The following is a 22,368-nucleotide window of genomic DNA, read 5'->3' as shown; positions in this document are numbered from 1 at the left end:
GTTGATGTACGTAAGGTGTTCTTCTCCTCTAGTACGCCAGGACGTCTATCAGGTGAGTTTGCATTGACCAAGTGTCTGATTTGCAAGTATTTAAAACAGGTTGTGTTGAGGCAGGTTGCATTTTCCGGACAGTTTCTGGAAACTAGAGGATATACCTCCTGTGTTTAAGTCCCCAACTATTTTAATGCCTTTATCCACCCCAGCCTTTGAGAGTGCTGTCTGGTATGGGATTTGGAATATAGTGGAGTGTTTTTTAAAAAAAGAGTGACCCCCTTTAGATTCAAGACTGAAATAGGGCCTCCTGGCATGAAACAAAAGTGTTTTGTATAATTGGGTTCTTGGTAATTGTACTCAGTTTGTTTTTATTACCCAAAAAGGGAACTACATTCAGCGGAGTTGTTTGCAATTCTTGTTTTTCCATTGATATCCATCTGCTTTCATTGTCTTCTGAATGTAACCACATCCATATGGGTCTAAACTGTGATGCGAGATAATATTTTCGGAAATTGGGGGGAGATTTAAACCACCTTTTCCACATGGGCTCTGTAGACTGGTAAATTGGATTCTGGAAGGTTTCTTACGCCACAAAAAAGGATGTCATTGCCTTGTTTAGGTCTTTAAAAAATTTTACGGACACTTTAAAAAGGAATGCAGTGGAAAAAAGGTATGAATTCAGGAAAAATATTCATTTTTATTGTGTTTATTCGTCCAATTAAGGACACAGGTGAGTCCAATCATCTTTGGTTCGATCCAATATTTAATTTTCTATGTATGTTTTATCAAATGATTTCCCAAAACTCAGATTCCCATATATATATATATATATAAATCCATTGGGAGACCATTAATGTTCTAAATAAGTAATAAACTACGACTGCGTTTCTCTTTTCGACATGTTGAACTTTTCAAAGTCACATATTTGAGTTTCCATCTGGACGATTGTGAACTGGTCCCTCAAGATGTTTGAAGACAGCCAAGACTCTACTTATCTGCGATGCCATCGAAAGATAAAGCCTCAACTGGAGGGTGGTGACGTGGGAAATGTTTCACATGCTTCATACCTAAACTGAAGAAGCCTGGAAGGATAAATCATCTAAAAATACTGAATGTAATACAGGCACCTTCAGTTTTACCTCTTAACTACTTATTTTATAACCTTTCAGGAAACCGACACACACACACAGGTTTTCCTTTTCCCGACCACATGACCCCTGAAAAATATTTCTCCGCAAAATGGATGTGCTTGCACTTGAGCGCCGAGCGATACATCACACTAGCCTGCTTTCCCCCCCCCATCATCATCCGACTCTCCGAGCAGAAGGCGCGCGGCGTATGTGACCAATGCGCTCTGTGACACCTCGACATGAGTGAGCGGTGAAACATGAGCGTGACAGCCCCGTCGGGTCAGGGGTGGCTGAGAGGACGCGGTTGAGAGAAGAAAGGGGGGTGGTGAGGAGTGGGTGGGGGGGGGAAGGAAGCATAACTCCTGAGCCCCCGAAGAGCTCAGAATAGCAGAGTGCTGAGGGAAACCCAGATTAAGTCATTAGTCTGGCTCCCACAGCTGTCAAGAGCCTGTAAGAACTTAAAAAGGTTGGATGGAGACAGGAGAACTTGAATAAAATATGAAAAAAAAAAAGAAATTGTGAGTATATGAAGAACATTTGTGCTACTTTATAGTGTAAATATGCAAACAAAGTGTGTTTTCTGCTGTTTGGGACTAAAGGAATTTATCCTCAGCTCTGCGTGTGTGTGTGTGTGTACCGATGCCGAGCGTTGACAGGCAGGTGAGACATCTAGGGCAGTCTGTGCGGACACAAGCAGGGTCTTGTGTCTCTCTTCTAAATAAAAGCTGACAGCTGGACTAAACTGCACCACGAACAACTGGAACCGAGGCTCAAAAAAAAAAAAAAAAAACGCTTCCGCCATTCCATCCTTTTATGAAGGAAGCCGAGCCGGTGATGTCGATCGGAGAGAGGCGCTGGAATATCTGAATTAAGATGCATTAGTAGCATCAAGTGTCGTCTGGTAGTAGTTAGCTGTAAGAGAAAATAGAGGAAGATTTCCTCCTACTGTCTAATTATTTTACTTCATCATCTGATTTGTCTGAGATGATTTTGATTGTTGTGCTTTAAATAAGGCAGAAATTAACTTTCATTAAGTTTGAACAACTTTAAGGAAGAACGTCAGGTTCAAAAATCATCCCGACGTTTAACTTGAAGTGCTGTCGTACTGATTGGCTTTGAATTTTTATGAAAAAGAAGCGTGAAATGAAGTGACCTTGAATCCTAAACTATCAGTCCCTGCAGGATCCAACAGGTCAAACTCTGTCTAGACTTCCAAACGAATGAAGTGTCATTTCCCCCTAATTTCATATGTAAACTCTACAGAGTTAAGGGCTCATTTGTGCCAGCAGCGATGAAGCTACACTCAGTCCTCCACAAAAACCACACGAGCCCTGGGTCAGAAGGATTATTCAGCGCGTTCACCCTTAAAATAACCGAGAAAGTCGACCAAAAACCCCGACATATGTAACCATTCCCAGGGCGAGTGGTTTGGAATATAGCAGGTGATGACGAAGCGCTTCTTCTGCCGTCTTTCATGTGAAGTTTATGATTATGGGGTGTGAGAGAGATAGAGAGACCTTGGGCGACAGGCAGCGACGCAACACAAGGCAAAGCCTCCTGCATCCCTTTAATTAAAGCTAATAGGCAGTAATTACCAGGAATCAGTCATGAGACGGTTAATAACCACATTGCTTCTAATAATAATAACATCAACAACACCAGGCAGGGGTCGTCCTGGCTAGGTACACACACACACACACACACACACATATGCTTGACAAGGCTTTTCGACACACACTCTTCTGACATGTTTCTGGTTGTCAGGAGAGATTTTAGACATATTTGACCCCCTCGGGCTGCTTTTTTTTCACAGCTGGACTGTTTAACATACCAATTTTGGCGGTGCTGGCTCAAGGCTACAGCGCTGAGTCTCGAGGTAAATTAGGTGAACGACCTGCAGTTTGTATCATTCCATCAACCCAGATGTCCAACATTAGGATGACATTTAAATCAGAAAAGTAAGAATTAGTTAACAAATGTCGTCTTTTACCTGCATTTTTCTTACCAGTACGTATGTGAGACACAAAAGCAGCCTATTTGACACATTATAGGACTGTTAAACAGTATATGTAGACATTTTTTTCCCCAGTAAAAGTAAAGTAAAATCTTTCTCACTCAATATTTAGATCCGTGTCATGCAAGCTGCAGACAAAACAATGGAAAAAATAAGACAACAGATAAGGAATTTAATCCTCAATCAGATTCAGAGATGTACTGGATGGTGACATCACTTACATTTAGTTTGGCTGACTTTTAAGGACTGACGTAAACCTTGATGATAGTAAGCTATGCATCATAACTGTCCAACTTATTTATTAGGACTTGGTTATTATAGAAGATATGGATGATAAGCTTATAGTTATATGATTAATCGGCTAATCTTTGCTTATAGTCAACAGGCTTTGTGACTGCATTGAGATTATTTGTAAAAGTTGTAGCCTCTTTTTTTTTTTCTCCTAATTAAAATTCCGCTACGTTTGAGTGTAAGAACATCAGAGGGGGTGTAAAAGAAACTGGAAGTCATTTTGACATCCGTCTGCTTCCAGCGAAACTCATTGAAGCTCAACAACGGAGACGCATGGACCCAAACTGCACACATAAACTTCCAAAATCTTGATTTTCTTTCTACTTCTGAACACATTAACGCTACACAACGACTCAAACTTACCGACTTCCTCGCCTCGAAACTGCCGCCGGAGGATTTGTACTAAAACAACAACAGAGTGAGTAGTAGTATCCTACCTACCGTGTTTTGTTTCTCCCGGTGCTTTGCGCTTGTTATCGCCGGTAGGGAACAGCAACACGCGGCGCTTCGTAAACCACCGAGGAAAGAAGAAAAAAAACAAAACTCCTCGGTTTTTAGTTCAAATATCCGTAAGCGCTATTAGGTAAACAAACAATACAACCCGACAAAAAAAAAGGGGCAGCAACAAGTCGTAGAGAGAGAGAGAGCGGGCTGTTCCTCATGGGAGTGCGTCCTGCCAGAATGACAAACAGCCACACACACACACACACAAGCCCCGGCTCTCTGCTGTGTGTGTGGAGGAGGCGGCAGGAGGAGGCAGGAGGAGGCGGTGGGCAGGGACTGCACCGTAGAGCACTGATAGGACGGTAACACGGTCTCGCTTTAACCCGCTCACTGCCACCACCAAGGTATCAGTGCAGCGTCCTCAACAAGATGCTCAGAGATATATACTGGAGTATTTATGTTGTTAATATATGTGGGTTGATATTAGGAAATTTACAAGTGGAGACTGTTTTCTTTACAAATGTCGCCCTGCAAGTTGGTTTATTTGATTCATTTCACCTGCGTGGTTGCTAACATGTTACAACAACAGGCTATTTTATAACTGTAGCCTGCTGCTAGTCTATGGGGTTAAATTTGGGTTATTATAATTGAACAAACTCTCCCGAGCATCAAACAAAAAAATGAGTAAGTTGAAAGTGAATATAAAAAAAATATAAAGCAAAAAAAAAAGACCTCAAAAGCAAAACTTTTTTCACTTTTTTCAGTTTCGCTGTTGAATTTTTCATCCCCATTTGCATCCCCATTAATTCAATATAATTAAAATTTCTATAGCACCCTCTCATACAAAAGCAGTTCAAAGTGCTTTACATAAAATATAAAATAAAGAATTAATTAATTAAAATGGCAAAAATGTACTGTACAAATACAGTGTGTTCATTTTTTCAAATTTTGTGGTTTTGAAAGAAAAGTGTCGGAGCAAGTCTAAGACCAGCAGGCGAACTGTTCCATAATACTGAAAGCCATCTCACCAGACTTTGAAAGTGCTCTATAGGCTCATGGAGGAGATTTCCACCTTGTGACCGGAGAGATCTGCCGGGGTTATAGACTGACAACATGTCTGATATGTACTGTGGAGCCAGACCAGCAAGTGCTTTGTAAACCAAAAGGAGGATTTTGAATTGTGATTTGAAAACAACAGGTAACCAGTAAAGTTTCCAGAGGACTGGTGTTTTATGGTCTGATCTTTTTGTCCTGGTTAGAACTCGTGCGACTTAGTCCTGGATAAGTTGTAATGGTTGTTATTGTTTATAAGACCCATAAACAGAGAACTGCAATAATCCAGCCTTCTCATGACAAGTCAGATTGGGAAAGAAAGCCTCTGATTCTGGGAAATGTTTGAGTGATGCTGCTGATATGATCCTTAAAGCAGAGTTCACCATCCATGGTTCCTCTTAATCTGGTCATTAGCCAATTACTTTTGGAGGGACAGGTCGATGGTAACTTCCAGACCACTAAAACTGAAAAGTTCAACAGCGAAATTGCAACACTGAGCAGCAGAACAGCTGTGAAAAAGTGACCACAAAGGAGAGAAATCCAGATCAGTGAAAGGAACAAGGAGAACATTGTAATCAAATGTCTCACTCTTGTATAGTTTTATCACAAGTTTTGCATTTGAGGTCACTTTTTTTCTACTTTTAATTGAATCTTTTTGGTTTGATTCTTGGGGGATTTTGTTAATTTATTATCACACAAATTTAATCCCCTACTAGCTTAACTTACATTAAAAAGTTGAAATGTTCACTAGAAATTAAGGTTAATACAACAAGTTTAACATTTTAGCAACTAAACCTGTTTGTTCACTACAAATGAACCAATGAAGAATAATCTGAGACAGTTATCAAGAAACTACAGTAGGAAATATTAAACAATAGTAAAGAGAATTTAACCGCAACATTAATTACATGAGGTAAGTTTTATAAATGAGTAACCAAAGGACGCCTTCAACAAACCTACATACAGAGACAGTGAACAGCCTTTAATTATCTGACATTTGATCACATAATTCCTCGATAGGGCCGCGCCGTTCTCAACACATCAGTTTACTTAAATTATAGATTACTGTTCGAATGTGTCAGCTGTTCTTCTGGGTTTAGTTTAATAACTACTTTAAAATAATGTCTTTCCTCTCTACCTCCCCACCCAAGGCAACAAAAGCCCTGAGTGACTTGAGTGGTTTCATTCAAACCTCAACGGTGGCAGAGCGGTCCAAGTCAATACACCCTCAAGTTTATGTTCTCGTTTTAGATTAAACGACTGCCTCCGTAGTCCAGGATCCTCTAACATGAGAGCAGGATTTCAGAAATGATGCCCAACCTGCTGTTTAAATGGAGGAACACAGATAAGAGCATCAATCAAATATTATGAACCCATTTTTGTGTTTTCTTATGTAAAGTATCTGAGGAGCACAGCCAATATTTGACATTGTCGCCTCCATACATTTACTTTGGGAGGCAGCTGGATTCGCGAGACATTACAAGCTCACGCGAGAATCCATCTTCTGCTTCAAGTTATGCGCTTGTGTCTGAACCACCGATGGTTTTGGACCAATCAGTGTCAGGAATCCAGCTGCCTCGCAAGTGTTGAAGAAAATCACTCAAGTCCTTCAACACAAGGTAAGGCGATGATAGACGGTGATTGACAGATGGTTCATCCAATCACCTGCCAAGTATTTTTTTTGGAAGTGCCTGCCTTTTTCCAAACGGCTTCCATGGTCGACTCCAATGGTTCTGTGTAACAAACCATCTGGAACGTCAAGGTAGCCATACAGGTCATGTGATCTGATACATGTGGCCAGAAAAGTGTGGTATGTTCTATTTCCCTTTATATCATCAGATGTGTAGATTACAGCAAAAAAAATACGTCTTTCTTTTCATAAAACAATTATGAAAGAGCTCATTTATGGCATTGTGTAGCCAGGAAAAAACAGCTGCACAATGCCTGATTTTATTTAGGACTAAGTTTGGTCTACACAAATCGTAAGCTCATGCTGGGCACTAGTTGAGTACAACTTGCAGACATCACATTAAAATTAATAAGTGTATGTCGTCTTTATCTTTCAGTATCATCAGAGAGTGGTGCCTGCTTTGCTGAGAGAAATACCTCATCTTTACGGACCGGAGACTCTTCTGGGAATGGATTTTGCTCGCAAACAACTGATTCTTCTCAACAGGGGAGAAGGTTTATCACAGGGAATGCTGGGAAGGCAAGAGGGGCTGTACCTGGCTTTAATTTCAGCTGTCCACCAGGATTAGGACATAGTTCATATAGCAAGCTGTAATCATCTGCAGTAGTGAGGCACTCGTTCACAGCAGGCCCCCAGGCTGGTCAAAGCCTAAGCCATTTAGTGCTTTGTAGTTGTCTCTAATAATAATAGCCTGGTACTAATAAGTTGTGTCGAGTTTGTTGCATTCTGCGTCTCTTTAGCCTGACAAAAAATTAGGTTTAGTTCTCCTTTTGTCTTTGATATGGTGTGATTTGTCTCTACACTAATGAGGCACCATTTTTTTTATTAAAAAAAAAAAATACACCAGACCGCAGGCTCTAACAAACATCTCTGCACTGTTGTTTTCAGGTCCCAAACATACTTTATAACATGCTCCGCTGCTGCCCTGTGGGTGCAGCGGTGAGGGAGCTGCCTGTGAAGTTTTACACAGCCGGTCAGCTCAGGACAAAGACGCCTCGCTTTAAAAACAACACCAGAAAGGCATTTCAGTACTGCACTACAGCACCGCAACACTTCTCACCTCCACCAGGATCAACATCAAGTTGATATGTAGCGTTAAAATGCGGTACTGGGTTTGGGTTTAGCCATCCAGGTCTGACGTCTGCCTGCACGGAGCTAAAGAAGGAACCACATCAAAGGCCGCACTGTACCAGGAAGGACAGAGGCCCTGGTGAAAGCCCAACGGCCCCTGGGATGATTGCACACAACTCATCAAAGTGACAGGTTTAGCGGACAACAAAAACGGGAAGGGGAGGGAACGGTTAAAGGAGGAGGGGGGGGGAGAAATGAGGATAGAAGAGGTCAAGACGTTTCGAAACCGTTGAAAGCTTTGGCATGGCATGTCAAAAAATCATGTTTAATGCCATTTCAAACTTGCTTTTAAAATAATTTTTTTCCGAGGCAAATTCCAAATTTCGGGGTTAGAATAACTATCATTCCCTCTCATTGTGTGTTTAAGTGAAGCAAATGTAGAGCAGACGAGCAACCCAAACAGCAAATTGTTGTTTTCTCTCTATGCTCGACATAGAGAGAAGGGCATAAAACCTCAAACAGCTGCATAAAAAAGAACAAAACAGGGAAAAGGGGGAGAAAAAAAAAACTCTCCACTCTCCAAAAGGCTTCGTGCCGCAAACTGAAAACGATCTAACCGGTCGTGTGAATCGAAAGCACGTTAACGGCGGCGATCTAACAGCAGAGCGTTCAGATGCTGGATCGTAACGTGCTCGGACGTATATATATATGCAGGAAGGCAGCAGGTAATCCTAGAAGCCCCCTCGGAGCGTTGCAGCTACTTTTACATGTGATACGCATGCACGAGAAAGAGGAGGAAAGAGGGGGAGACGATGAAAGAAAGCGAGAGTGCGTGAAAACAGTGGAGTCCATGCCGGTTGTGTGTGTGTGTGTGTATATGTGGATAACTGGATGAGTAAAGAGAAAAACAAAAATATGTGACTGCAAGTGACTGCCTGAATTAGAGAGTGAGATGGGATTGAGGAATAGGAAAATAAAAAACAACACAGGCAGCGCTCTCTCTCAGGCAGCATCGCTCACATCGCTCCCTGGCTTCTGTAGGTCTGACATTCGGAAACCAAAAGAAACTCTATCCCTCTGACACCTCGGTGCGAGTGAGAACGGACATCTCCCACCCGATTAGCACTGCCCCCCCCCCCCCCGCCCCCCCCTCCCGACGTCTGCTGAGAAGGACCCAAGGGTGCTGAGGAAAAGCTGAAACCCCCGAATTAAAGCCAGTGGCTACGTTACCCTGCTCCAGTTAAGCCCTCAGTGTTCAAATTTAGGAGGACTTAAGTATGGTTTGATTTAATTTCTGCCTCTAATCAATTTAATATACAACAAATGCTTGAGGAAAGTTTGATGTAGCGCCCATGAGATACTCTCACACATGTGCACTGGTTTGTTTTAAGGAGATAGCTATTGATTTTTCTTTGTTAAACTATTTTCTTTGATATGTTTCCATGTAAAGCATCTACTCTGAGCCTATCTGGGGTATTGTGTATATGCATATACATTGTATAATGTCTGATACTTGAGATAAAGATGGCTATAACTGGTTTAGGGGCCTATTGTTATGACATCTGTTCAAATTTTGGGCATTACTATATTGATTTAAGTCCTTACACATGTGTTGGGTAAATGCTATATTTCCTTTAAAATGGACACTTCGCTGACCTTACACGTTAATGTAAGTTTGCTTGTCGTGGTTAGTTTTACTCAGCCAGTAAATATAGTTGTGTAATATCTTTTGTGGTTCTTGAGGAGCTTACCATGATGATGTCATTGGGGTTAGGTCGGGTTGGGGCTTAAGACTATGTTACAAAAGGCGGGCAGAGAGTTTAACAGGCGGGGAAGTTCTAATAAAAGATTCTATTGGTTGCATTTTGGGAATTGTAGGATACAGCGTTTTTGAAGCTTGACTCATACTCAAGGCCTAAAAGTCAGGATATATCAGCATCTGCTGTTCCAACTCTTGCAACTTGCCCCGACTTTATGGAGGTGCAAAACTAAACTGCTGGAAGTAACCCTTTAAAATCAGCATCAATATCAATGAAAACTGAGTGGAAGTCAATTCAGGAAAATGCTGTCTGACACTTTGCTTGTGTTATAAATCTGTTTTTGTTGTATTCTGTTTGGAGCATTTATTGGTTTATTTTGCAGAGTTTGGTTTTAATATTCTATTGTGCAATTCACATGTTTTATGTATTATTTTTGGAAATCGGTGTTTTCACTTTAACATGTTATCCTCTTGAATTAGTGTGTTTTTTTCATAAATCCTAAAGAATATAATCAACCAACTGCATTTTGGTTTGCCACTTTCTCTGTTCTCTGCATGGTCAGCACTTCAAAGTCACTTTGCGATTGGTCAACAGCACTAATTTACGTGTTTAAGTTCACAAGAACATCCACTGATTACTGCAGTTCCATTTGGGTTAAAAACGAAATAGCGCTTGGCTTTACGATACAGCTGTGATCACACTAAACGGTTGCGATGATAGAATAACATAAGAGTTTCATGTCACAGAAGTGACACGTACTATGCTGTTTGTGGGTTGACATAAGACCACAACAAACAAGGCATATGCACTTGATTATGTCTGATATTATCCTCTCTGCAGTTTTGGAGGGCAGGTGCAGAACAACTGAGCGGAGCGGCCATGTTGTTGTTGTGGTTTGCGTGCACACATGCTGTCTCCAGATGACCCATCCGTCTGTTTCTTATCATTTCTTTTCATAAACAACACACAGATAAAAGAAAATGACAGACACAAAAGTGAGAAAAAAAAAAGTAAAAGCGGTTGGCTCGAACTATAAGAGATTGGCAGAGCGGTTTAGCCGCACTTCTGGTCAACATTCTTCCATGAGGTGTTGACTGGCAGCTCAAAGATGTGAATGACATCACATGCACATGTTCACTCATATTGGTTGGCAGGTGCAAAAGCCAAAAGGCAGGGATACTGGGTGATTTGTGAATGATTAAATCAATTTAATGTGCTATGATTTCAAAATTGTTTCAGCAAATAAACCAAAAACACAGCCAAAAGCTGTCACTCAGCTTAGAACTGACAAAGTTGAACTAAACTACAAAAGGGCAGCCAAAAGTGAAGAAGAAGTGAGCTGATAGAAAAGGCAGCGACACTCACAGGCCATAGAAAAAAAAATTTAAGAAAAACTTTAGATTGATCTCCTTATTTTCTGCTAATTGAGCCACAAACATACCGTGTGACCGCAGCTAACCTAAAAGAATAACTGTTGTGTGAGTAATTAGCTTCTACATTTTTGCTAACGGGGCAGCGAGAGCGTATCCAGCAGTAACATACAAAGGACTGCATAATTAATTGAAGACATGCACATATGCGGTTTATGTTTCCACAGTAAAAAAAAATTGTGTAACTCAGTACTCAAGTGTTTTTATTTTCAATTACCCTACAGGAGCAGGTCCCAACAGGAGGTCAGATCCTCTCTGAGGGGTCGCGAGTCGATTACAAGGATAGGAAAACAGGACAAACATTTCTGCTACACTACACTGCTACTGTTTCATTTTTTTATCCAATCTTTGCTTTTTTTTTTGTAAATTTCTGATTCAGTTTGTCTCTTCTGAGAATAACTCAAATAACACAATCTGGGAAGAAAGAATCACTTATTTTTGATGAGGGATCCTCAGTAGACGTACAGTCGGTTTATTTTAAAGGGACCGCAAGCCAAAAAAAAGAGCGGGAACCCTACAAGCCCTGGGGCCAGATGCACAAACGATTCATACACACAAAAAACATGCATACGCCATTTCCTGCACATAAACTGGTATTTATAAACACAGAATGTGCGGTGAGAACGCGCGCACCCTCGCATTCTTCAGACCGGGGCGTACACATGTTTTTCTAAAGCGATCTGAGGTTGATGTGATGAGGTGGAGATGAAATATAAGATGAGAGATGGAATCTTTTAGTAAAACACTGTTTGTTTAGGTTGATAAACAGCTGCACTGATTTTTGCATTTATACATAGGTCTGTAAAATGTTAGACGCATTTACAGACGTAATGTTGATCAATTATTTTTGTGTGATTCATTTTTATCATTCTTTTAATTTGCAAAATTGTATTTTTCTGTTAGTATTCTTTTAATTTTTATCCTTAGTCGTGTCACACCTTGTAAAGTCGGTTCAGATATGAGCGCTGCGAACTAATCACTGGTTACCTTTCTGAGATATCACTGCCGACGATGGTTTTACAGGTGCGTGTGATGAATTAATGATATGGACGCCATGAGGAGCCGTATGGTCGCACCTAATGACAGCTGTTCTTCTGTTGGAGAACCTCGCCGGTGCAACACAATCTGTGAAACCGCAAGTTTTCTTTCTCGTTTGTTTCATTGACAGGTGTACAGGCAGCACGTTGATATGAAAACAGCAGGTTAAGGGGTGGGTCTTCATCCATTTATGGATAATTGTGAGGCTCGTGAGGTTGTGCACGCACGGCTTTATAAATCTCATGAAAGGAAATCGTATGCATGTTTCTGGCTTTGTGTGTACACGCAGTTTAAGTCATGAATCTACACAGAGTTTTATACATCTGGCCCCCGGTGTTATACATGCTGCACATTAAATTTGATGTGAAATCAGGGAAAGAGAGCACTTTATGTAAACTGTGTCTGAGGAGGAAAATGTTTTAGTTCTGGAAAGTGGTCTCACAGAGCAGTACTTGAGTTTTAAGAATAGATGAGGACAGATTCTGTGTTAAGTGTGCCTTTCAGATGCGTACCAGACTCTTTGCCACAATCATTAATCCAAAACCAAGAGAGTTCTCTTATGACTCATGGCATAAAGTAAAAGGGAAAGTTACAGACCTCTCTCTCATTAGCCAAACCAAAACAGTACCATCAAGTTTTTTTGAATCGCAAGAATCAATACTGGCCAGCTGCTATTATTTGGCAGAGGAACAAGACAATGTTTGGGAATTAGAAACAGAGGTCTGTTTCACTGCTGTTGCTTTAACACATTAAAATATGCACACTTTTGGCCCAAAAAGTAGGCTCAGTCTTCTAATTACGGCTGTTTTTCCTAAGGATTTCACATGGTGTCAGGGGCTTTGGAGCAGGCCGACTAAGCCTTTGTCGTTCCTCAACACACATCACCCCTCTCTTTCTTCCCACTCTTCCCTTTTTTTTTTTTTTTTTTAAGTGCCTGAGCAACTTCCTAGTCTGGGAAAAGACACAGTTCAATCAAAACTCCTCTTTCTGTTGTCTTTCAGTGGGAGACTAGTGGGGAGGGGAGGGATGGACCAAGAGATGAGAAAATAAAGAAGGGAAGAGTGGTGGCATGCAAATGCAAAGTCCTTAGCAAGTAGCGGAAGAAGAAGAAGAAGACAGCAAAACGAAAAGTGTCTGCAAAGCAAAGAGCAGAGAGGAGAAAAGATGTTGGAGAAGGAAAAGAGATCTTAATTTGTTTGAACAGAGTCCTGGTTTGATATCTGGTTTGACACAAACAGGGCGACAGGGAAGTTTAGCAGAATGGAGAGAGGGTTTAAGCAGATAAGCGAGAAGGTTGAGAGGCAGATGGACAGACATGATACAGAGAGGAGGAGACAGACAATTCACACAAAAGGGCTGTTTAGGAGGAATTTGGTGGACAGATGTTTGTGTGTGTGAATTAATGGGAAAGAGTTCTTCTTTGAGTTAGCGTTTGCTCATCAGGATGAGTACAGCCTTTGAGGAACTGCCCAAACACTAAGCGACCCCACCCACCCACTGTCCCTACTCATCAAACACTTGTGTGTCTGTGCATGCGTCTCCCAACCTCATGGAAGGGAGCAGGAGTATTTTCTGTGCAATTGTCAGTGTGTGTGTGTGTTTAGGCCTACATGAAAAATCGTTTCTTTTGGCAACAAGAAGCAAATGCACACTTCCTCTGTCACAGTCATTTCCTAAAATCTCTCTAAACAGCCCTCTAAGCTTTTGTGAGCAGCACTGTGTGATTTGTGAACTTTTTTACCCTGGGTTTTGCCTATCAGGCTATACGACGGCCGTACTAAGCGTCTGATTGCGGAGCTCATTGCAGCCATGCAGCCTGACAGGAAGCTCTGAAAACGCCTTAAAAACAGCTTTATCTTAGTCTCAAGTGTCTATCAATGAAATTAAAATCATTTTTTTCATTAAACTTATTGATAGCTCAATGATCAGCGTCATTATATTTAGGGCTGCAACTAGTAATTATTTTATTACCTGTTAAATGATTATTTTTGCGCTTATTCAATCAATCTTTTAGTCTATAAAACATCACAAAATAATAATAATATCCAAATACCTGTCACAATTTAACAGCTTGTTTTATGGGACCAATGGTCTAAAACCCAAAGATATTTAATTTCAAATTATGCAGGAAAAAGAATAAAACTGCACATTTTAAGAGCTGGAACTTGACTTGAACAATTAAAATCAATTGTCAAAATGGTTTCCAACTGATTTCCTGTCAATCCAAGTTTCAGCTGTACTTATAATGTGTTATTTGGTAGGTGAATATAAATGTACAGTATGTAAATAAATTGCATTTTAGTTGAAAAACTCCCCTCACTTATGAAACTTAAAGCGCTCGCTTTCAAGGATGAACAGGAAGTCTACACTATTAAGAGCAGGACAAAGGAGGAAAACATATAAAATATTAAAATATTCATAAGCAATTCGATTGAAACAACGCTTGAGGCATTTTAAGCCAACAGCAACAATTGCCTGAATAACTGAACGCATAATAATGTCTGACAGTAGGAATCTAACACAGAAATGGGCCGACATTGCTCTGGAGAAAAAAAAAAAAAAACCGTGATAAAACTTGAAAGATCGCATCCGTGTGTCAAATTTCTCCGGGGGCCTCTGAGGGCCTCTGAGGGTGGGGGGGACTAGACGGCCTCGGGGAGGAAAAAGAGAGGGAGGGGGGGGGGTAATATCATGACATTTTTTTGTGTGGTTGAAAATGTTGGAGGAGGTGTGAGATCACATCCTGCTGTCAGAAACCTTTTGGCAGTCAGAAACACTGAGATAGAGCTGGAGATGTGAGAGGGAGGAAATAAAGGGAACAAGCTGTGAGAAAGAAGGATGGAAAGGGCGTCGGGGTGAGAAGGAGGGAGCGGTGGAGAGGAGATAGGGGGGAAGAGGGGAGAAAACACTCTCTCTGTCATCCTGCTAATACAATATCCAGACATACTAGAAATACTGAGGCTGAAGTGTCGCTGAAGTGTCACCACAGTCAGCAGCTGGAATGCAGACAAGGCCAGTCTAGAAAACTTCTCCTTGACTTCCAGGCCACTTCAAAGGACTTTCTCCATCTCAGTCATCATCAGCTCTCCGAGGATCTCCACATCGACTGACCTTATCGCAGACAGGGGAGCTTAATATACGGGCTTCAACTTGACTTCACAGGATGTTCATCACATGCTTGTTTCCACTGTTTTGTGTGGGACTGTTTTCCATCAAGTGGCCAGATCTTATCCACTGCAGTGTTTTTCGAACAATACATAGTGTTATTTGTGTCTGACCACAGGAATATCACACAGGGTCGCCACAAAACACATTTCTACAACTGACTCTCTGTTTTGTTGCTGTTGGTATCTTATTCGCCCCAGATGCAACCACCACAAATAAGACACAGTTTATAGTTATTATTACAATTCTGAGAAGTGTCAATGCAAGAGCCCACTCTGTTACGCAAGTCTGTCTCAAAGTGTCAGTTCCAAACTTTTTACTTCTACAGTACTGTATGTTCCAAAACACTTTCTCTAACAATGTTAAGGCCATTGTTTCCAGTAAATGAGGCTTGCTAGTATAAAAACAAACATTAGAAAATGGCCAACATGCCGTATATGTTGCATGTTGGCATGTATTACTTAGCAAGATCTCAGGGATTGTCTGCATCTGATTGTCTTTACCTACCACCTGTGGTCCAATAGCATTTTACTTAATCTGAATCCAGGAGGGCACCACTTAGCACCCACATTAACTCACTAATATGCAGCCTTTGATGTGTGATGTACATGCTAGTTTTCCCTCAAGCTTAATTAGCTTAATTATATATTTCATAGGATGACTAAGAGGCTATGCTAGAAGCTCTGTGTAGTTGTATGTGGGTACCAGGATGCTTTGAGCTAAATGCTAACATGCTCACAATGACGATGCTAACATGCTGATGTGTTTACCATGTTTACATGTTAGTTTAGAGGGTTAGCATGCTACCATACGCTAATAAGCACTAAAAACAAGTATGGCTAAGGCTGGTGAGAATGTCTGTTCATAAATCTAAGTATCAGACAAATTGAAATTTAGACCAGATGGTGGTGCTAGATGAAAAGTTGGGAAATGACCAAAGCGATTGAAATTCATCCCAAAGGGGCCGTGAATGTGTGTACCAAAATGAATGGCGATCCACCCATTGTAGATGTTGAGATATAACACAGAATATGTGAAAAAACTGACCTGCTGGTGGCACTAGAGGAAAGGTTAGAGGATTTATCATCTGGCCACTCTGGATATCTGTACAAATGGAAATCCATTAGTCCATCCAATAGTTGTTAAGACCTTTTTTCCCCAAATGTGAACGTTGTGGTGGTGCAAAAGAAAAGGTCAGGGGAGAACCAAAGTCATTAAGATTTATCCTCAGGGCTTCATGTATATGTGTATAAAATTTTATGACAATCCATCTCATAGTTGTTGAAATATTTCAAAGTGGTGGACAAACCAACAGAACTATATTACTATTGCTGGAGCAATGCCACTAGCTTCACTATAAAATACTGCAGGAAACCCTACTATATAAGACTCGAGACATATTTGTCTTTTAGCTAAATAGCTACCTGGATGTTTTCCACTAGATTCTTAGCCTACTAAAAGAAAAACAGGGGAATGATTTGATTAAAAAATTGTTAAGAGTTTCACAACATGGAACTGGGCTTTTACCAACATGGAACTGGATCAAAAAGTGGAACCAGCCATCAGAACTAAACCTTAAAAAGCACCACAATCAAATGCTGGAAGATCTAATCATTTCAGGTAATCAGCCATCAGTTGCGAGCCATACCGTACCTGTTGTAGTAGTAGAAGTAGCAGTAATATTGTTGCCTGGTAAAATAGCAATCTAGTTCAATTGTGCAATGTACTAGCCTCATGGGATGACAGACAAAAGAAAAGAAGTTTCCTGCTTGGCTTGAGTTTGGCACGATCTGTCCTATACTGTAATTTGTTGTGCTACACAGAGGACACTTTAGTTTTTATGGCCTTGTCCCTCTCATGGAGCACTGGGCAGAACACTCTGCTGTGAGAACATAGCCCTTGGCACATCACCACAGTGCCTGAAACAAACATGCTGGTGCCAAGGCAAATGGAGTGACTTCATCCTGTGTCATCTCACTGAAGGACAAGTGGGCTCTTGGAGGGTCCTCTGAGGGTTGGGGGGGGGGAGGACGGGGGGGGGGGGGGGGGGGGGGGGGGGGGGGGGGGGTGCAGTGCTGGGGAGCTGAATAGACTCACTAAAAGGGCTTTCTGGCTCCAGATAGCTGGGCTGTGTGCATGTAAGAAATAGAGAGATATAATTTATCCAGCAACTACTCTATTGTTAGGCTAAATTGTGCCCCTTTAGCCTATTCTTCCTGGATGCTGTTATAATAATGTTTTCATAATGTTCATGCCAATAAAGATTGTTGAACTGAATTGAACTGAAATGATACAGTGGGCCAAGAATACCAGAAGGGAGAGGAAATAAGGTAGAGAACGAGCTAGTGACAAGGCCCTGAAGCGTATCAGACATGCATGTAACGTAGGCTATGTACGCATATGTGTGTGCATGTGTATGTTAGGAAAGGGGTGTCTCTGGTTCTGGGGGGCAGTTAGAGCCCAGCTCGGGGCACTTGGAGCCCTTCCCGCTCCCTGCGGAGAGGTGTGCGCCAGCGAGACGGGAACCAGGGCCTCTGCAGCTGCTCTCCTCTCCACACACACACACACACACACGAACTTGACATTCTAACACAATGATCGTTTCACCTCTCACTCGTTGCCTCCTCTCTCCATCTCTCCCTCTGTCACATAATTTGTGCCTTGTTCTTTTCCCTTTCCTTTTTTTTTTTTTTTTTTTTTTTTTTTTTTTTTATTTATGCTCTGGACTAACAAGACAAAAAACAAAAACAGAAAAGCTTCCAGAGACATTATAAATGACACAAAACACTGAAAACATAAGTGGCAGGAGTAAACCACATTAAATAAAAGGACGCATACACTGAAAATAGCATGCATACATACAGCTAAGACTGGCATCCAGTGGTAAAGGCAGGTCTTATTACAGTTTTAGAGGAGTTGAACTTGCACCATCTTTTCATTTCTGTAAGATTATCAGTGCTCTGAGGAGTAAAAGGCAATAATCCGTATCATCCAGATGAGTAAAACTCCTGCTACTGAAAATCTCAGGACGATACAAGGTTATAAGAGACAGGAAAACACTATGGAAAACCTTCAGAGGCAGCTGGGAGACATGATCCTTTTTACAGGTCTGCTGGGACATAGTGTTGCTCAAGGACACTTAAGCAGAGCGGATGCTTGCTGACCAGGCAGCTCAAAAACCCCCCAGCCCTTCTAGTTGAGGAGCGGCTGAAAGATGCCGTCTGAGTTCATGGTTCTGGTTCATGATAATTTAAGGACAAAGTTGAATGGTAAAAAATAAGCAGAGTGGAATCCAGTCTCATTACTGAAACACACTGCAGGAACTGAATACAAACAAGCCTGCAAAGCATTTAGGATCCTGACGCAGTTTAGTGAATCAGTGAAAAAGGAAAGCATGGGAAAGAAGTAAATGGAAAATGAGAAAATGACTTTAAAAAAAAAAAAAAAAAAAGAATGTGGAGAATTCCTCTTGAGAGTAGGGCTGTGAACTGTCTCTCACTCAGGGTCATCTTTGTGAATTCATTTATCTTTCACGTCTGGGTCTGTGTACCGGAGAGTCTGTTGTGTGTAAACGTGTGTGTGAATGTGTGTGTGTGTGTGTGTGCTTGCATTTTTCTGTGAGTGTATGTGTCGGGTCAGGTGTTGAGTGTCTAAGGGAGTACCAGCAGAGCGTAATAGAGATGTGGTGGGAAAGCAGCAGGTCTGACACTAGTGGGCTCCATGATGGATGTGCGTTTTGACAAATGGACCCTAGAAATAATCCCATAAATGTACTCCTGTCTTTTACACACATATGTGCGCACACACACACACACACACACACACACACACACACAGATGACTCCTATACTGCGGACGGAGTGCGGTGTGTAGGCATAAATATGAAAGAGAGAAGGTGGAGACAGACAGTTGTTTCCACCCACCTGTTTTTTTTGTGCATTTTCATTTAGCAGTTAAAAGGAAGAGTGGAGTGGAAATGCCGGAAATTCAAAAATAGCCGAAATATTGCAGGAAAAAAAAGTATGGTGAAAGGTGGAAAAGTTGGTGTGCTGTTAAAAATAAAAATGTGCAATGGAAACAAGCAAATGAATCATGACATACATGAAGTACGTGACATCAACATCAAGATTTTGCTACTCTGGAGAGATGGATAATGGCAGCCGAACATCAGATCTGTGTGGATCAACGAGGAGACAGTAACGTTCTCCAAACTGATATATATAAAGCAAACATAAACGGCATATTTCCATCATGTTTTATATTGTTTGAGATTTGACTGGAGCTCTTACGGCATTTTCAGACCTGTGCTTTTTTTTATCCGGCTGAATTGGACTCTGGTTCGTTTTCCCCTCTTAGTGTGATTCGTACTTTCCTACTCATACTTAATCGTACTCGAGTGAGGACTAAAACAACCATACCAAGACCATTTAGAGGATGTGGTCGTGGTCCGATCCAAAATGAACTCTGGAGCGGTTTGTTCGTGGTGGGAAACGTGATCCGACCTCGATCTGACCCCACCGCAAGGTGTACTTTGCAAGTTTGAGCTGAACAGCTCCCGTAGCCAGGTGTGCTTTGCACGCTGGGACGCAGATGAGTGAATTTAACAGTTGCTAGCAGCTAGCCGGAGAATTAATTGTGGTCAAACGTGGAGTAGTGCAATGAAGAACGTTGTATTTGGCCAGAGGAGCTACTCCAGGACCTTCTTCCTGTGTTCAAGACGAAACTAACCAATGAACAGAGCGGCTTGCAGTGATGCATTTTGGTTCGCTTGGATTTTCCGCTGTGTGAAAAGAAACCGAGCCAAAGGAGAAAACGCACCAATTTTACCAACTCATCCACTGATTCGGACCAGAGCAAACAAATTATAGGTTCGACAACGCCCTTAATCACGCCGTCTGTTCGCGCCCTTTTCTTCTGCAATGATTTAATGGCACCGGACGGAAGAATTAGTGCCACCAAGAGTTTAACATGATGACTCCTAATATTTGAGTAGCAATAGTGTGAGAAAACTAACATTAATTTGCATTTTCTTTTGATGATTTTCTGGAAAATCTGTGTAAACTTGGCAAGAGACGATATGAGAGAAAACGAGAGTCGTGGTAGTTTTTCTAACTCTACTGTATGAAATCCCTCTGATCATCAAAAGATGCCATCTATAAGGGTAAACAAACCCTTCTACCGAAACAATAACGGTGCCCCCTTTCTCCTCGTGACAGCTCGTCCACTTCACACAACATCTGAATGCTTCGTGGCCACTGAGGCCCGACAAGCAAAAACAAACTCCACATCAAACGGAAAACTGATACAGTACCACAAGGGAAGAAAGAGCCTGCAGGTGTCTGTGTGTGTACAGGTGTTTGTGACACAGCGGCATGTATGTGTGTGTGTGTGTGTGCAAGATGACTGTGTGAATATGTGCGGGCGTGTACAGGTGTGTATTTGTCAGCACGACGTCCCTCCACCCAACCTCTGTCAGTCCGTGCCACCACCTGCAGAGACAGACATGAGCCGAGGACACACATGAGGGTATGTTTGTCTCAGCCGGGGCATGTTCACGCAGACTTATTGGACTAAAGACCCGCGTGCAATTTTTCTTTTCTTTCTTGTGTGAGAAAACAAGTTGTTATTATCATGAGTCAAATGGTGGGTACAGCTTTTTGGCACGAGGGAGCGAGGGGGCGGCAGAGGGGAACTGTAATGCTCAAAAAATGAAAATAAGTGGAAAGTTGTCCGGTTTCCTTTCGCCAATGCTGACTTTATTAGCTGTCTGTATATGTCCATAAATATTTATAAACAGTGTAAAATTGCTATAAAAGCAGACGAGGGGGAAAAAAACACTCCACGCCCTGCAAATGACGGAGGCCCAGTCCTGGTCTGGCATTAATCTCACAGTCATTAAATATGAAGGGGAAATTATTAGTGACAGGCTTATGGAATTACATCATGCTTCAGGTCATTATGCCTTTTGGGAGAGCCTAAAAGGCATAATAATAGGAGGACCAGAGGTACACCGGTGCTATCTGTAGTTTTGATGATGCTGATCCAGCTCTGTAAAGTCTTAAGCTGACTGGACAGCACGACTGAAACGGAAATTGTTGGTCAGGCCTCCGGTCAGAACAATGCACTCAATATAGCATCGCCTGCACTTCAGTTAACATCACATGACCGTCGGTGTTTCTCTTACATCATCGCTTCGAGTGCATATTTCCGAATTACCTGCTGTATACTATTTTTACAATGGGGGTAGATAGACCGATTGCAGCATGAATCACTTCCAGGAGCCTTGGAAAGAAATATATCCTCCTGAATCTGATCTCTGAATGCACAAGCGTCTGCCAAGACTGTTTGTTGATGATGTTTTCCACATTGTACAGCTTCGATTTCATTCACAACGTGCCAAAACCATTATACTAATGCATATGGTAATTGCGCTTTTCCCGTTCATGCTAAATTGCGTATAATTGTCACAGGTACGTGCATCCTTAACAAACGGGCATGAATGATTATCTTATTTATTGGTCTGATTCATCGTGTCTGTGTTGACTCATTAGAAAGAACATGATTGGCACCTGTAGCATCTTTTGAGGTAGCACTGATTACAAAGGGAGTACTAGTAATCTATTTTAATATGGTGAAGATTTTTAGTTTGAGTCGCTTTTTTTTTTTTTAAAAAAGAGAAAGAAAGAACCTCATCGATATAAGAAAAGTGTAATCTCTCCATTCATCTTTTAACTTGAGACATTGTGCTTGTGTTTTATTATGCTTTAAGTTTTAGCGTGCCAACGGTTGTGTTTGGTTTCCATTGTCTGAATCATTTCTGTCCGGCCCATTGGGAGTCATTGTACCCGATGCCTTTGGAAACACGCCAAATACAAGTTCAGAGTGACTATGCTGGAGCTCTTACTTTTATTAGTCAATGTGGATTTTTTTTTTTTTTTTTTTTGTATCAGTGTTTGAATTACATGTGCTTTAAATAGAAATCTCTATCTTAACAACTGGGCCTTGGCTTCCCTGGATGAAATGTTGAGTGCACTTGGTGTCCTTTTAAATATGTAGGCTGCTATAATCAGTGTAGCAAAAAATTAAGAAAAAAAAATACTTCCTACATCATAAATAATCCCTTGTCAGAATTACTCAACACTCCCGATGCTGTAAAACCGGTATCAGCACATCTGTATTGTTACAGTTATAGGTTTTCCATAAAACGTGTAACTTTGCATGTACAGGAGTCAACCCACCTAAGCCAGAAATTTGTACGCATAGAAGCATAAAAACGTACACAAACATC

The 22,368-nt window shown here is 41.4% G+C and overlaps 1 protein-coding gene across 4 annotated transcripts in view; it reads right to left on the bottom strand.

The window, feature by feature from the left end:
• The window catches only part of disp1 (dispatched homolog 1 (Drosophila)), a 92,593-nt gene that overhangs the window by 29,693 nt on the left and 40,532 nt on the right, over window positions 1-22,368 (bottom strand). Inside the window, exon 1 of one of the 4 annotated variants that reach the window (XM_044376785.1) lies at window positions 3,871-4,218. The exons of the other annotated variants lie outside the window; for them this stretch is intronic. The gene's annotated coding sequence lies outside the window, so the exon portion shown is untranslated. Of the gene's footprint in view, window positions 1-3,870; window positions 4,219-22,368 lie in introns of those variants that run through there. 4 annotated transcript variants of the gene reach the window in all.

The sequence above is a fragment of the Thunnus albacares genome, chromosome 16 (genome assembly GCF_914725855.1).
Source record: "Thunnus albacares chromosome 16, fThuAlb1.1, whole genome shotgun sequence".
NCBI classification, from domain to species: Eukaryota; Metazoa; Chordata; class Actinopteri; order Scombriformes; family Scombridae; genus Thunnus; species Thunnus albacares.
Note: the sequence above shows the minus strand (reverse complement) of the source record. Positions and strands in the feature narration are given on the sequence as shown.